Below are 18,061 nucleotides of genomic sequence, written 5' to 3' on the forward strand. Positions count from 1 at the left end.
AGGTCTTTGAAGAACACCAATAGCAGTCATCGAGATCGCATTAGAAACTCTCTTCACGGAATCAACACCTTTCATTTTGCTGGCTAATACTTATAGTGTATTCCGAAACGCAATGCATTGTGCAGTTTAATAAGCTCATCTTCATGCGATGTCTTACTATTGACAGAAAGATAGCTTAACACATCAGTAGATTATTTCGAGATTCTCCTCTTTCTTTCACACTTTGACATATTCTGGAAAGATATAGCCAATAATTTGCGCAGTGGTGCTGTATTTACATTAACATGGCCTTCATAATTCACACGTAAGCCTTCCTAAAACATTTGAAATGATTTGGCTTCAATGCACTGCCACACACTCGCACATCCTCAATAGTGCCTGCTATCGACACCCATATTCTGACAGTTCATTCACGCCTTTACTTCATGAAGATTTAAACACGTTCATGAACATGCATCCTAATAGACCTGTCCTTTTGTTCGGTGATTTTATTTTTTCAGTAATGACTAGTCTGATCCCACTTGTTTTTTTACCTAACAGCAACCCAGCGAGCTGTTTACTAAACATGTCATTCGGCTAAACACACCTCGTCACCCATCCCGTTCTGAATTTTTTGTTAAGAACGCATCTTGATAACTTCACACCTATCATTCCCTTGCATGGCTTGAGCATGATCTACAACCCACACTTTTTTTTATTACAATGTACTTAAGAAACAAGAAAATGAGAAGCACACTATAGGATAAAGCAGACTACGTTAGCATAAAGTGCAAATTTCCATGACAATTTTGCCACTACCTTTCCACGAAATTATCTCAAGTGTAATTGGTTGCTTTTGAAAGCAAAGATGTATCGCCTTATACATATTGATAGACCGGCCATTATTATAAAAAAAAAAAATCCTTGAATGAGTGAGTTAATCCCTTCAACGACCTAAAAATTTAAAAAATGACTTTTTCAGCTGCCAAACAAGCTAACTTGGGCTTCCTCATGGAAAAAGTATTAAGCGGTGGAGAAAAGGCATTATAAGCTAACCCTCAAAACGAAGCACAAGTTTTTTCCCAACACCTCACCAGCTATGTTGCAAACTAACCCGAAGAGATTTTGCAAGGCAATCCTTCTCGGTGTAATGAGATTTTACTTAATTATGGCTCTGGACTTTTTATTCTCGAGAATGAAGTTGCCAATTGTCTTCACGCAGAATTTCGTTCTGAGCCACCGAACAGTTTACCCAATCTTCCACCTATTTGCTTATGCAAAACGCCGCATTTGCAGGCGACATGTCATACTTCTAGATTACATAAAGCAGATGTCAGCATCCGTGCAGATATTCAGTGTGGAGTCATTCCATTCCCTCGTCAACCATTAGTGGATGAGAGACCATTCCACTCTCTCATGAATCAGTGACCCTTAGTGGAGGGCACAAGGCGGCACTCGTCTGCCCTCCACTAAGGGTCACTGATCCGTTTATGGGGAGGCAATTACCGGGCAGATTTTGAGGGCTGAGGTATCGGCCCACCGAAAAGCACTGCGAAAGCATCTACCATTTAAATGTTAATTTTTTTAGTTCATTAACAATGCCGGTTGCCGTCCAAAGACCGGGTTAAAAAGCACGAGTTTACGACACAAACAAAATATGTATTCTCAGCAAAGGTATCACACATAGTGCACACTGGGCAGCTATCAATTACAACTTACAAAATCACTTAGAAGGTATTCAAAACAACAGGCACAAACTTACCACACTACAAATGTAATCTCGCGCATTATAAACTGCGCAACAATGCTTAGCGGCCCCAAATATACACCACACGCGTGTACTCCACAATTCTTCGAACCTGTCTCGAAAATTTCTCTTTCAAGGAAACACTGAAACTCCAGCGCTAGTCGTCTTCCCGACGACACTCTTTGACAAAGTGCTCTAGCAGCATCATAACTCAATTCTTCAACATCGACTGACTGCACTACACGACTCGCTCACACCACTCAAACATCACAACTTCTTGGTCGATGTTCAACACCCGTTTTACCCTCGATATCTTTAATTTGTATCCTTTCTGGTTTTGCGAACATTCCAAGTAACTGTACGGCGCGTAGCACATACCAGGGTGGCAGCCAGGGGAAAGGGTTTCGTCTCGGCGGTTCGTCAGTGAAAATGGACGCCCTCAAAGGAGCCCCGCTTCGCTTTCTTATCTGTGCTGGTTGGCTGTCGCATGTGTAGCACACCCTGGGCACCTTTTGATGCTTTTTTTTTCGTTGCGTGCGCCTGCGAAGAGAACGTTTCGCAAGGTGATTTGATGTTGTCGTCTGGAGGCAGCAGCTGTCGTCTGCTTCAGCACTCGTTTGTGACAAAAATAAGTGTTCTGTTACAAACATACGCATCCCGATACGCTTCTTGAAAGTGTAGATCGCAGGGGAATACGTTGTGCTTCAATGTAGCATCTTGTTTCGCATTCAAGCTGCTCAGCGGCACATAACAGCTTCTCGGCATCACACTAAAAAAACCTGTCTGCCACACACACATGCGGGCACCAAAGAATCATACTTGATCACAGGGAACATGAGGCGGACTGCCCCCCACATGATCACACACAAAAAAGCACAAGAAAGCACGCGGACGTGGACATGGAAAAATCTTCACACAACTACATTGAAACACAAAGTGCCATCCGCTTTGACAGGTGAAGCATCAGCACCTTCCACAAAAAAGTAACCGAAACTGTCAACTCTGCTCAGACACGCTCGCCCATTGATAGTGGTGCGACCCAACAGGTCGCACCTAGTTTTTTTATCCAGCAGCTGTGCCTGTGCTCACTGCCTTTGCTATCATAAAAATCATGACTACCGATTCGACAGTCATTACTTTTCTACCACAGTTTTAATTTCTCCACACCTGTGTGAGCCGAAGCTCACAGATAGTCGGCACCTTAAAAAAAACTGAGCAATAAATCAAGCAGTGCCAGACAAACAACTACAATCGTTGCCGTGGTGTCCATCGTTACCTGATCTTGAATTAAGGGCAGCAAGTGTGGATAAACGATTTCAAACACGGAGGCAACATCCTAAGACGGGCTGACTCGCCACACTCAAAATGGATCCAGTGAAAAATGGGCAGTGTCTGCCGCAACAGAAGACACCTCGTTAAAAACAGCGCAGGTATGCCGTTGAACTGTTGGACAATCATCTCGCGTCACTGGACAAGCCATCTCATCTGTCTGCTCAAGCTCCAGGCATGAAGGAATCGGGAACGGCACAGTCAACACTAGTCGCGCCATCACCCTACGTCACAACGCGCAGGAGAATTGTGCGCCCTCCTGCACAGTTCTGTAACTGAAGGGGGAAGATGTAGTGCCGGGAGTCACCTCTTAGCTTTGGCGTAGTTACAAGCCCTGCGTCTGACGACCGACAGAAATAGCATACGGTCTTCATGATGCCCTACCATTGCTATGTGCCGGACGTTATGTGATAAGAGCTGGTTTAGGTCTTAAGGTGGCATGGGCTTCAATTGAAGTAGCCAAGAGGCGCGTGATGTACTCGGGGAGCGTTAGAGCTTCAATAGACCAGTTTTATAGTTCAACTCTACAGCACATCACAAGATAGAACATCATGTCAGCTCCACCTGTATCGTGAAATGCTTTCTGGCAAGCCAGTAGCGTTTCTAGCCACTAAACTACATCTACTGCACTACATCTGAAGGGGAAAACAACATGATGGAACTCGCCATGAACGACACACATCTCCACTACCGCAACAAGCAGGAAATCGATAAGGCGCAGTAAAAAGTAGCGCGCAAGTTGCACACCAAGTTTGTGAATCTCATTACCACGATTTTACTCGTGATGGTGAAACCATACAGGCTATCTTCAAACATTGATGTCATTGACTGTTGGGTAAATGAAGCAGTGGGAACTCTGCGAATGGCAATCGCTGGTTGCCCGTGCTACGCACTTCCTCAGGTTCCACAGCTGCATAAATGTATTTAACAGAGGCTTTAGAACTGCACCAACTCTCACTTTTTTTTGCTAAGTGGGCATATTAGGCTCAGTGATGAAAGTGACTTTTTACTTTTTAGGGCACACTTTGGAGCAGGAAAAATACCGTATTGGAACAGCCATGAGTGTTTTCGGAGTGGAAGAAATGTTAGTTTGGAAAAGCTATTGGTGTTTTAGGAGAAGCCATAAAATCTGCCATACATCAATTGCAGTTCAAAGCATCACCGAAGAATCTCATAAATATTAAAATATTTACTACGAAATATATTTCACAGACCGCAATCAATGCGAAATTCAAAAAGCAAACAATTAAAAAGATGGCTGGTTTTCAAAGATGGGCTAAGAAATGAGCTATTTAGAATACCAGTATTTGTGGCCAAAATCAGATCAAACTGGTAAAGCTGAGCACCACATTTTAAAAGTAACCACAGTCCCACAGAACTGTTGCCTAACAAGCAGTGGTTAATCGGTACGAGACAATTTAAAAAAGCAATCCTGCTCATTTTCATATTTCACCTACTAGCCTCTGTGTCTAGCTGAAAATAAAATAAAAACTGACATACAAGCTAATTGCTTAATATATTGCTACATGCATGCATATTGATATTCTAAGGGGTGATGCACGTGTGTGCCTGACAAAGGAAGACGAAGGGTTGTCTCCACTTGATCGCTGGTGAACCGGTCACGCCATTACCGCTGGTTTTAAATACATCTAATCCCCAGCCTCGTCGACACGGTGTCTCTTCTTTTCCAAAACAATATGCTAGTTCTTGAAGAATAAGTCGATAATGGTGCCCACTATTAGCATACTGGGATGCTATTACAGATATTATTTCCAGTTTTTTTTTTTTTTGAGAGTTACATAGTTCATCATTCTCTCTATGCAATTTCGGGGGAGGATTAGAGCAATTACTAATCAAAATACAGTTTTGAGCAGCAAGGAGTAGCATTTCTCTTTTGGAGCAATCGCAGCAGCACTTCCATCACACTGTAAACTCCAAGGCAAGGTTCTATTTGGCGTTGCATAAGTCTGTTGCCGGAATGAACCAAGCCTAGCAGAAGTCGAGCGCGGCGCTGCCGTGCAATTAAGAGGCCGTTTCAATTCCGTTTTAATTAACGGAATATACCGCGCCTAGCAGAAGCTGAGCGCGGCGCTGCCGTGCAATTAAGAGGCCGTTTCAATTCCGTTTTAATTAACGGAATATACCGCGCCTAGCAGAAGTCGAGCGCGGCGCTGCCGTGCAATTAAGAGGCTGTTTTAATTAACGGAATGAACCTCCCATTACAGAAGTCGAGGCGCGTTCTCTTGCTGTGTGCGCAGCTGTGCGATTAAGATATCGCGTCTCAGTATTAGGGATTACGGGGAAAACTGATTAGAGTCGCAGGAGGGGATGCTTTGCCCCCCTTCCCCCTTACTTTTCTTTTTTTTTCTCTCTCAGCTGATCGTGTCACGTCGACCGCGCGCTACGATGGGGGACGCTACGCTTCCCCTACCTGTGTCAGCACAAGACACATCGTTCGGACTCGTATATACATGTGATGAATAAGCGTTCCAAGGCTGGTTAATCGGAGTACGTCGGATATGCTACAGCTATGTACGCCTGGAAGGCTTCTTTATCGAAGCAGATGGAGTGAACTTAGCGCGACTTGCGCGTACCTGTAAATGTCCCATTTACACCCAGCCGACGAGCCGCCGTCGCTTACAGGGCCCCACCCACAATAAGCACAAACTACCAAAATTCCAAATGATTGTGTATTGTTTCTCAGCTCAAGAGTTTAGTATACAAGAAGAATAAAATGACATAATAAACATAATAATGACAATAATAATAATACAACATAATGAAAACGTAAGAAGAAAATGACATAATAATAAAACATAATAAAATGACATAATAAACATAATAATGACAATAATAATAATACAACATAATGAAAACATAAGAATAAAATGACATAATAGACATAATAGTGACAATAATAATACAATATAATGAAAACATAAGAATAAAATGACATAATAAACATAATAGTGACAATAATAATAATACAATATAATGAAAACATAATAATAAAATGAGATAATATTAAAACATAAACATAATAATAAAATGACAATATGTCTCACAACGTACTCATTATAATTAAACCGGATACCGGCGAGCAATTACCTCCATTAATCGAAGAAAAGGGTCTTTCACGTTGGGACGTGCGTTAATTGATTTCCACCAAAGCCAGGCGAGGTGAGCCGGCATAAGTGAGGTAGTCGTCTTGTTGCTGTTGCGCACGAGACGGCGCTTGGCCTTTTGCCATTCACTTTCGATCCTTTGCGTGTTGGCGCCTGTCGTAGGATCAACGAAGTTGACACTGTGGTTCACGGTGTGCCAGTCCAAGTTTAGTGGTGTTCCGTTGGCATCCACAAGTGTGGGTATGCACTGGTACGCGGCCCACTCGTCGCTGTACACCGTCGTCCCGGGAAGAATGTGTTTGGCTATCAGTGAACCAAGGGTGGCAGCATCCCTTTTATCCACTTGAAACAGCCTCAACTCCTTCGTGGACACGTGCAGCATGCCGAAAATCCACGGGCCCTTGTTCGAAACGCCACCGTAATTGTTGCGGCGCCTTGGAGGAACACTGTCGCCAGTCAGCAGGCGACCTCGATTCGCCTTGCGCCGACCCCTCAACAAGCATTCATCGATTTGGACGACCTCGCCCACTCCACCCATCGCCGGCTGTGCGCGCAGCTCTTCGAGTGCTACTTCTCTTATATAATTTCTCCAGTCGGTCCGCGTGGTGTTGCTCAATTTAAACTCCTTCTCTGTAAGCTCTCTCGTGTTCCTTGATGAGAACCCTTTCACCATGGCGTACGTGAGCCATATTATTTCGCGTCGAGAGAGTTTTACGTTAGGACGACCAAGTACGTCTTGACAGGCAAAAAAGGAACCTTGGCCCTGCCTACCCTGCAGAGCCTGCGTCCCGCGGAGCTGGGAGAGCTGTTTCCTGCAACGATTGCACCTGAATGTGGGTCTGCTTCCTTTCTTTCCCGGGCGATTGTACGTCACGACTTCTCCACCGCATCCTGGCTCACCTGGATTAAAGCAGAGATCCTTGCAAATACCCCAGTACTCGGATGTCGGTGGCCGCCCCATTGTTGTTCCGGCTGCCTGAGGTCGAACTGCCGGTCGAAGCGATGGCGCAGGCGACAGTCCGATTTCACGAAGGAAGGCCTCTTCCGCGGCAGGGTACCTTATGATGTCGGCGATTTCGACAATGCTGGGGTCTATCCGTGGCGTAGCCATGACGAGACGCTTCCTGATTTGGTAACAGTGTAACTTGCATGGCTAACGTTACGGCATTTTATAAGGATCATGAGGTGAAAGGGGGATAGAGCGCTCTAACCTTGACAGGGCGCCTACGTGATGCAGCATCAGCGAGGAAAGAGGGGGTGGGTCACGGCGCCGACGTGGCACGAGCATCTGCGGAGAAAGAGTGGATGGGCCACGGCCCTAACGCCACGCGAGCACCTGCGGAGAAAGACGGGACGGGCAAAGACGCCTGGAACAAAAAAACATAAAAAAGCCTTTTCGGACCTCGAACGTTGGCTGACATGGCGCCGACCCGACGCGACGCGAGTGTCTGCGGAGAAAGAGGGGGTGGGTCACGGCGCCGACGCGACGCGAGCATATGTGTGAAAATGTGGGATAGGCGAAGACGCCTCGAATCGTACAACACCTAGGTCACGTACTCCACTTCGGTGCCCCTCCTTCTCCACAGCAACGGTGACTTGAGCGGGAGTGCGAACGACGTTACGTGATGCTACGTGATGTGACCCACGTATCACGTAAACAGTACACCACCTAGGGCACGTACTCCACCTCGGTGCATTGGGCGTCGACACATGGCCAAACTTGCTCACGTAAACCTCTTAAATTTCCTTATTTGGTGCTCCCTATCTCGGTCGCAATCCCTAAGCTTTAGGATCGTGATCCCTATGAAATGTCGTAACGTTAGTTGTGCAAAGTACATTGTCACCATTTCAGGAGCTGTCGCGTTATTGGACTGTCGAAGACGCCATCGCTTCGAGCGGGAGTTCGACCTGCAGACAGTCGGGAACAGCCCAGAAGCGGCCGCCAACATCCGAGTGATGGGGAATTCGCAAGGACCTCGGCTTAATTATGGTGACCTAGGATGCAGTAAGTCGTCACGTACAATCGCCCCGGCAAAAAAAAAAAAGGCAAGCAGACCCACACTTCAAGTACAATGGTTGCAGGAAACAGCTAGCTGTCCCAGCTCCGCGGGACACTCGCAATGCTGGGTAGACAGGAGCAAGGCTCCTTTTTTTTTTTTTTTTTTTTGCCTCTCGAGACGTACTTGGTCGTTGCACGTCTCAACGTGAAAGACCTTTTCCTTCGATTAATGGAGGTGATCGCTCGCCGATATCCTGTTTAGGGATCCCTGCCATATCGTGAGTGATGAGCGTGTAGTGAGACATATTATACCATTTTATTCTTATGTACCCACCCTATTGTTTTATACTGCGCTCTTGAGCTCAGAAACAATTTGTGCTTATTGTGGGTGGGGCCTTGTAAGCGACGGCGGCTCGTCGGCTGGGTGTAAATGGGACATTTACAGGTACGCGCAAGTCGCGCTAAGTTCACTCCATCTGCTTCGATAAAGAAGCCTTCCAGGCGTACATAGCTGTAGCATATCCGACGTACTCCGATTAACCAGCCTTGGAACGCTTATTCATCACATGTATATACGAGTCCGAACGATGTGTCTTGTGCTGACACAGGTAGGGGAAGCGTAGCGTCCCCCATCGTAGCGCGCGGTCGACGCGACACGATCAGCTGAGAGAGAAAAAAAAAGAAAAGTAAGGGGGAAGGCGGGCAAAGCATCCCCTCCTGCGACTCTAATCAGTTTTCCCCGTAATCCCTAATACTGAGACGCGATATCTTAATCGCACAGCTGCGCACACAGCAAGAGAACGCGCCTCGACTTCTGTAATGGGAGGTTCATTCCGTTAATTAAAACGGCCTCTTAATTGCACGGCAGCGCCGCGCTCGACTTCTGCTAGGCGCGGTATATTCCGTTAATTAAAACGGAATTGAAACGGCCTCTTAATTGCACGGCAGCGCCGCGCTCAACTTCTGCTAGGCGCGGTATATTCCGTTAATTAAAACGGAATTGAAACGGCCTCTTAATTGCACGGCAGCGCCGCGCTCGACTTCTGCTAGGCTCGGTTCATTCTGTTAATTAAAACGGCCTCTTAATTGCACGGCAGCGCCGCGCTCAACTTCTGCTAGGCGCGGTATATTCCGTTAATTAAAACGGAATTGAAACGGCCTCTTAATTGCACGGCAGCGCCGCGCTCAACTTCTGCTAGGCGCGGTATATTCCGTTAATTAAAACGGAATTGAAACGGCCTCTTAATTGCACGGCAGCGCCGCGCTCGACTTCTGCTAGGCTCGGTTCATTCCGTTAATTAAAACGGCCTCTTAATTGCACGGCAGCGCCGCGCTCAACTTCTGCTAGGCGCGGTATATTCCGTTAATTAAAGCGGAATTGAAGCGGCCTCTTAATTGCGCGCTGCTCGACTTCTGCTAGGCTCGGTTCATTCCGTTAATTAAAACGGAATTGAAACGGCCTCTTAATTGCACGGCAGCGCCGCGCTCGACTTCTGCTAGGCTCGGTTCATTCCGTTAATTAAAACGGCCTCTTAATTGCACGGCAGCGCCGCGCTCAACTTCTGCTAGGCGCGGTATATTCCGTTAATTAAAACGGAATTGAAACGGCCTCTTAATTGCACGGCAGCGCCGCGCTCAACTTCTGCTAGGCGCGGTATATTCCGTTAATTAAAACGGAATTGAAACGGCCTCTTAATTGCACGGCAGCGCCGCGCTCGACTTCTGCTAGGCTCGGTTCATTCCGTTAATTAAAACGGCCTCTTAATTGCACGGCAGCGCCGCGCTCAACTTCTGCTAGGCGCGGTATATTCCGTTAATTAAAGCGGAATTGAAGCGGCCTCTTAATTGCGCGCTGCTCGACTTCTGCTAGGCTCGGTTCATTCCGTTAATTAAAACGGAATTGAAACGGCCTCTTAATTGCACGGCAGCGCCGCGCTCGACTTCTGCTAGGCTCGGTTCATTCCGTTAATTAAAACGGCCTCTTAATTGCACGGCAGCGCCGCGCTCAACTTCTGCTAGGCGCGGTATATTCCGTTAATTAAAGCGGAATTGAAGCGGCCTCTTAATTGCGCGCTGCTCGACTTCTGCTAGGCTCGGTTCATTCCGTTAATTAAAACGGAATTGAAACGGCCTCTTAATTGCACGGCAGCGCCGCGCTCGACTTCTGCTAGGCTCGGTTCATTCCGTTAATTAAAACGGCCTCTTAATTGCACGGCAGCGCCGCGCTCAACTTCTGCTAGGCGCGGTATATTCCGTTTTTGGCAGCAGCGGTGGCAGAACCGGCAGATCTACTGATTTTCGTCTGTTTGCGCAGATTTTTTTCGTCGACCACTGCCTTCCTGTCGGTGGCCTGTGTGGAAACCATCTCCCTGCTATCAAGTTTCATCGCATCGTGTGCCATTTTCACGCCGCGATTTCTTCGGATCAACTGATATCTCCAACTGAAGCTACCGACGATCTTACCGCTGGGGGCCACCACCATCACCGAGCTTCACTATAAAAGTCACCGACCCTGAGGACAGCGGCTCTTTGGCAGCAGCGGTGGCAGAACCGGCAGATCTACTGATTTTCGTCTGTTTGCGCAGATTTTTTTCGTCGACCACTGCCTTCCTGTCGGTGGCCTGTGTGGAAACCATCTCCCTGCTATCAAGTTTCATCGCATCGTGTGCCATTTTCACGCCGCGATTTCTTCGGATCAACTGATATCTCCAACTGAAGCTACCGACGATCTTACCGCTGGGGGCCACCACCATCACCGAGCTTCACTATAAAAGTCACCGACCCTGAGGACAGCGGCTCTTTGGCAGCAGCGGTGGCAGAACCGGCAGATCTACTGATTTTCGTCTGTTTGCGCAGATTTTTTTCGTCGACCACTGCCTTCCTGTCGGTGGCCTGTGTGGAAACCATCTCCCTGCTATCAAGTTTCATCGCATCGTGTGCCATTTTCACGCCGCGATTTCTTCGGATCAACTGATATCTCCAACTGAAGCTACCGACGATCTTACCGCTGGGGGCCACCACCATCACCGAGCTTCACTATAAAAGTCACCGACCCTGAGGACAGCGGCTCTTTGGCAGCAGCGGTGGCAGAACCGGCAGATCTACTGATTTTCGTCTGTTTGCGCAGGTTAGTTCACGCCCGGTTTAAATTTGCTTTGTTGTTCTTAGCGAGTTTTCTGTGCTGCCGCTGCTGCCAAGTGAATTGTATTTGTTCTGTGTGCTACATTTCCTGGTACTATGTCGACACTAAATGCATGCCCTACATGTAACGATGCCATTAAATCCGATGAATTGTCGGTGGCATGTGGCGAGTGTAGCCACTGTTTTCACATTGGAACATGTGCAGGCATATCAGAAAAACAGTATAAAAAGAAGTCCGAATCGGCTAGGCAAAAGTGGGTTTGCTCTACGTGCAAAGATAGTGGAAAAAGTGTCGAGATTACTGAAGGGAGGCCGGAAGCTGAAGTTGACATCAGATCTATTCTCAGTGGCATAAGTCAGAAGTTAGACGAGTTGTTGCCGCTCAGGGAAACAGTGCCAAACATCGAGCGGTCGATACAGCTCATGTCGGACAAGTACGATGAGATGTTGACAAGGCTTGCCGCACAAGAAAAAGATACGAAAGAAATACGGAAAAGACTTGAACGCCTTGAACAGGACGCCTGCGCTAGTGATGATGCTTCAAAAAAACTTGAGGCCGATTTAAATGAGCTCGAGTGGAGAAGCCGCAAGTTTAACTTGGAAATACATGGTGTAAGCGTCTCTGAAGGTGAAAATTTGCTTGCAAAGGTAAATTCTGTTGCCAGCATGATTGACGTTTGTGCACTGGACGCAGCAGACGTCGCTGCCATTCACCGCCTCCCATGCAAATTTGGCAAAACACCAGGTATAATCGTTCGGTATGTCAGACAATCTGTTAGAGACGAATGGCTGCATAACCGGTCAAAACTGAGAGAAAAGAAATCAAGCCTGTTCATCCAAGAGAACTTGACCAGCCAAAGTCGGCAACTGCTTCGAGAGGCTAAGGAATGGGCGAGGGAAAATCGGTACAAATACGCATGGCACAAGAACGGGAAAATCCTGCTGCGCAAATCTGACGGCGATTCCGTGTTAGTAGTGCGTCACAGGACCGACTTTCCCGTCTAAGCCTGCTAGTTGCTGACTGTATCTAGATTATTTCATTCCTCAAAATGGCTAGTCAAAGTCCCTTTCTTCCACACGAGCTAGACGCTTTTGTGACAAGTCATCACGCACATTCCTTGAAGTGCCTTCATCTAAACGTTCGTTCACTCTATAACAAGGAAGAAGATATAAATGACTTCATCAATGGTTTTCATTTTCTGTTTGATGCAGTAATGCTTAGTGAAACTTGGTGCAGGGATGATCGTGATTTGTTCAAATTTCCGTCTTATCAATCGTATTGTGTAAACAGAACTAATCGCCGAGGCGGTGGCGTTATGCTGTTGCTAAGAGAGCACGTAAACTGCGAGCTGCTTTCCAACTTTTGTATCTGTTGTGATGATTTTGAAATAATAACAGCTCGTGTGAATGACTGTATGTTTTCCGTTTGCTATAGACCACCAAGTGGAAATCTTCCTAGTTTCTTTTGTTTCTATGAACAGCTGTTATCATTTGTTTCAGAAACTGGCGATTATTTGGTGTCTGCTGGTGATTTTAATATCGACCTGTTGACCATTTCTGCACCACAAAAGGCCATGTTAACCATGCTGACTTCTAACGGATGCGAAAATTTAATCTATGTACCGACAAGGGTAACTACTGAAAGCGAAACACTGTTAGATTTATTTATTACTAATATCGATTCTACAAAAGCCAACAGTGGTGTAATAACGTGGGACCTTAGTGACCACCTCCCAATATTTGCTCTACTAAGAAAGCAAAATTTCACGATAAATGAAAAGCATCAGTACATTTCTTTTCAAAATATTACACAAACAGGTTTGGATAATTTTAGAGCTGAATTGCTACTTAGCGATATTCCGCAAATTCTGAAAATAGACGACGTTGACATTGCATACAGTAAACTTATTGATGAAATTTCTCGTGTGTATAAGCGTCACTTCCCACAAAAAAAGTTTAAATTGGGTAAAAAAATAAGAAAACCATGGATAACCCCTGAATTGTTACAAAAAATTAAGTGTAAAAATGCACTTTATCACAAGTTCATTAAAAGTAAGGAACCAAGCATATTGAAAGAATACAAGTCGCTTAGAAACAAACTAAACAAAGAACTAAGGTCACACAGGAAATGCTATTTTCAAGCTGAGTTTGATAGCTGCTCGAAAAAACCCGATATGTTATGGAAAAAGCTTAATACTGTCTTAAATCGCCGTAAATCGTCTCCACGTGTAGAAAAGCTATTTCTTGGTGGCCACGAAATATGGGGCGATGATTTGGCGAATACATTTAATGATTATTTTGTGAGCAATTCTAATTCTTGTGCATCTGCTGATATTACAAAATTTATGCCTGATAGCAATCCATCTTCCTTTTTCCTTCGCCCATTTACAGAGTCTGAAGTACTGTCAGTTTTTCTTTCGCTTGAAAATAGCTCAAGTTGTGACGTTGAGGGCATGCAGGTTCGTCCAATCAAGTATGTGCTTGATTTAATTTGTCCATATCTTACCTACATCTTTAATCTGTCTTTGGCGAGCGCTATCTTTCCCAGGAGGATGCAGATCGCAAGAGTTTCTGTGCTTTTTAAGAAAGGTGACATAAACGATATCAAAAATTATAGACCTATTTCGATATTACCAGTATTATCCAAAGGGCTGGAGAAACTTATACACGTGCAAATGTCTAATTTTTTCGATAAGCACAATCTTATATCTACAGCCCAATTTGGATTTAGAAAACACCTTTCTACTGAGCTAGCCTTGCTACAACAAAAAGAATTCATTTTAACACAATTTGAAAGCAAGAATCTTGTGCTCGGCCTTTACATTGATTTCAGTAAAGCATTTGATTGTATCCATCATTCCATACTACTTAAAAAACTTGAAACCTATGGTATTCGCGGGCACTGCTTAAACCTCGTGAAGTCGTATCTCATCGCCATCAGTACGTCCAGATTGAGCATTACCGTTCAGACTTAAAACACATCAGCAGAGGCGTTCCTCAAGGTAGTATTCTTGGCCCATTTCTTTTTATAGTTTACATCAATGACCTAGTAAATATCTACAGTGATGCGAAATACGTTATGTACGCTGACGACGCTAGCCTATTTTTTTCGTCACCTGAACTTGGTAGCCTTCAGAATAACACCAACACTGCTCTAAGGGCGCTCCAAGAATGGTCAGCAGCAAACGTTTTGCAAATTAATACTAAAAAGACAAAAGCCGTGATTTTCAGACCAAAATCTAAGCAGATAACCTGCGATCACATCACCCTTCTTTACACAAATGAAGCAATAGAAATAGTGAGTAGTGTGAAAATACTGGGAGTTACCTTCACACAAAATATGCTTTGGGATTTACACATCGAATCAGTTTTAGGCAAGCTATCTCGTGTGGTTGGTATGATGGCGCGTCACAGATTGATATTACCTTTTAAAATAAAGCTTTTTGTTTACAATGCGCTCTTTTTTTCTTCCTTGTATTATTGTTTTTTGGTATGGGGTACGACGACATATACAAATCTTGAAAGACTTCATGTACTGCAGAAAAAATTTCTACGGGCGCTTTTCAATGTACCCTACAATTCCCATACTTCAGATTTATTCTTGAAGGGAAATGTCATCCGCGTGTTTACCCTATACAATTACAAGTTAAGTATAGCGTTCAAACGAGAGATAAAAGAAAACCTAAAGTTTTTCCACGAGTTATCTCATCTTGCCAAAAACACCCATTCATACGGCACTCGTTACATAGAACAGTGGAAGGTGGTCACTGCGCGGACAAGCTATTCTATGCAGAAGCTATCATACACGCTGCCAACCCTTTTAAATTCATTTCATAAATTACACATTGAATTGAAAATAACTTCTGCACGAACACTGCGCGAGCATTTCATCAATTCATGCTAACATAGTAAATAGTGTAAAATATTGCTTTTTTTCATTCTTCCTTACTGATGTGTTTTTTTTTAGACATATCTGTATTCCGAATATGTGTTTCTTGTGATTTTTTTTTTCTCTTTATGTGAATGTTTGCCATCGCTGCCTGCACTGTAGGGGTGGCTGCGGGCCTCTGTCAAGTTGCTTGTGCTTTCAAGCAACTTTTACCCGCAGTCTCCTCCATCGCTGATGGAAATAAAAATTATTATTATTATTATTATTATTAATTAAAACGGAATTGAAACGGCCTCTTAATTGCACGGCAGCGCGCGCTCAACTTCTGCTAGGCGCGGTATATTCCGTTAATTAAAACGGAATTGAAACGGCCTCTTAATTGCACGGCAGCGCCGCGCTCGACTTCTGCTAGGCTCGGTTCATTCCGTTAATTAAAACGGCCTCTTAATTGCACGGCAGCGCCGCGCTCAACTTCTGCTAGGCGCGGTATATTCCGTTAATTAAAGCGGAATTGAAGCGGCCTCTTAATTGCGCGCTGCTCGACTTCTGCTAGGCTCGGTTCATTCCGTTAATTAAAACGGAATTGAAACGGCCTCTTAATTGCACGGCAGCGCCGCGCTCGACTTCTGCTAGGCTCGGTCCATTCCGTTAATTAAAACGGCCAGCGTCGCTCATGCACTCGCAAAATTCTCCGCGGATAGCACCAAACTCTTACGGAGAAGCCACAACTACAGGAGAAAAACTTTTTTGCCAAATTTAGCGGCAGTCTGGCAACAACCACCCTTCCAGTCTGGCAACCACTTATGCAACGCCAAATAGAACCTTGCCAACTCCAACATACGATATCACGACGATAGTTATTGCGCGAGAACAAGACGACACAGAGACAAGAAGGACACGAAAGACACGAGCGCAAACTTCCAACTGAGTTTATTGCGCAGAGCACGAAAATATATAGAGGAGACAGTGACCATGGCACAAGAGCAGAACATGAGTAAGAAAACCAAAAACAAACAACACAAATACAAAGGCACTGAAAAACAGCAAAGAAAAATCTAGAAGAAACCGAACCAGAAAGGTAAAGCTACCTGCCCGCACCGAATCCTTCGAGGAACCTGCGTTCCTTCTCGGACTAAGCCACGGAGGGCTTGCTAATCCAAGGCACCTGTTTTCATTACCTGCCCGCACCGAATCCTTCGAGGAACCTGCGCTCCTTCTCGGACAAGGCCACGGAGGGCTTGCTAACACAAGGCACCTGTTCGCGTGCCATTTGCGCAGATGCGAGGAACCTGCGCTCCTTCTCGGACAAGGCCACGGAGGGCTTGCTAACACAAGGCACCTGTTCGCGTGCCATTTGCGCAGATGCTGCGCAAATGGCACGCGAACAGGTGCCTTGTGTTAGCAAGCCCTCCGTGGCCTTGTCCGAGAAGGAGCGCAGGTTCCTCGAAGGATTCGGTGCGGGCAGGTAATGAAAACAGGTGCCTTGGATTAGCAAGCCCTCCGTGGCTTAGTCCGAGAAGGAACGCAGGTTCCTCGAAGGATTCGGTGCGGGCAGGTAGCTTTACCTTTCTGGTTCGGTTTCTTCTAGATTTTTCTTTGCTGTTTTTCAGTGCCTTTGTATTTGTGTTGTTTGTTTTTGGTTTTCTTACTCATGTTCTGCTCTTGTGCCATGGTCACTGTCTCCTCTATATATTTTCGTGCTCTGCGCAATAAACTCAGTTGGAAGTTTGCGCTCGTGTCTTTCGTGTCCTTCTTGTCTCTGTGTCGTCTTGTTCTCGCGCAATAACTATCGTCATGCCATACCAACTAGCCCAAGCTGCCACACTTCTAAGATACGATATCACACCTACTTTGTTCGCCTCGTCGAGAATGCTGCCCTGTGAGCCCAATTATGCCGTGTGTGAACAAAGGTCGATGGCACAGCACCACATAACAAGCTACACATTTCACTGGAATTCCCATTACACGGATTAGCGGGAAATCCTGGTGGTATGCTGTCAATCTTTCGAGTGAGCAAAGGTTCACGAAGGCTCAAAATTACTTCCTCGCACAGCAACAATTACTGAGCAGCTCAATTTTTTTTTTCCACGCAAAAAGTTGTCAAACACGACTTACGTTGTCTCGGCCGCTGGAGCTCGTTCTGCCGTGCGCAGAGCAAAAGGAAAGCATGGCAAGGCTGGAGACGTTGACAATACAGGATGGGAAGGTCGCCTGACGTGGAAATCCTGCGCACGGTGAATGTGCGTCTGCCCGGGACGCGTCTTCTCCCTTTCTCGTCGCTCTGTTCTCGCGCTATAACTATCGTCATGTCATATCAACCAGCCCAAACAACTTCTCTACAGCGGCCACAATTCTCTACAGCGGGTACGTAAACAAAGTCGACCCATTCCACGGAAGAATGACCCATTCACTTTTTGTGGGCGCTGCCACCTTGGCTATGGTGGCTATAAAAAAGAGAGGTGTCAGCATCGGCGCGCCGAAGAGCGAGCGAAAATTCTACCAGATGCGGCGGCGCTGCGGTCGCTTTCAAGATGCTCCTCCTCACTCCCGTCTATCAGTCATTCTTCGTTCCAAATATTTCACGCTACCCAGCGGATTATCACAAAGCCTACCTGTCACAATTCTGGCGGCCCTCTGCAAAGCGTGTATCGGCACTGAAAACTAGTGTTTTTAATTCACTTGTAGGTAGATTAGAAGATAGAGAATCAAGTGACTTGCCGTGAGCTTGACACCAAAATGAAGTCCGTGTAGTTTTCACGTTGATGTCGCAGTGTTCTCCGTAAAGTCTCAATGCACGTAAAGCTATCGGCAACCGTTATTTTTATGACTTGCGCAATCAAGGTCCAATTGTA

The 18,061-nt window shown here is 45.7% G+C and overlaps 1 long non-coding RNA gene across 1 annotated transcript in view; it reads right to left on the reverse strand.

Moving 5' to 3' along the window:
* Nucleotides 1–17,547, reverse strand: part of LOC142804061 (uncharacterized) — a 59,856-nt gene extending 42,309 nt beyond the window's left edge. The window contains exons 1-2 of the long non-coding RNA XR_012894447.1: nt 17,325–17,547; nt 2,105–2,266 (exon numbers count right to left, since the gene is read on the reverse strand). This is a non-coding gene — a long non-coding RNA (uncharacterized LOC142804061). The remainder of the gene's footprint in view (nt 1–2,104; nt 2,267–17,324) is intronic.
* Between the last annotated feature and the right edge of the window lie 514 nt (nt 17,548–18,061).

This window comes from Rhipicephalus microplus, chromosome 3 (genome assembly GCF_043290135.1).
Source record: "Rhipicephalus microplus isolate Deutch F79 chromosome 3, USDA_Rmic, whole genome shotgun sequence".
NCBI classification, from domain to species: Eukaryota; Metazoa; Arthropoda; class Arachnida; order Ixodida; family Ixodidae; genus Rhipicephalus; species Rhipicephalus microplus.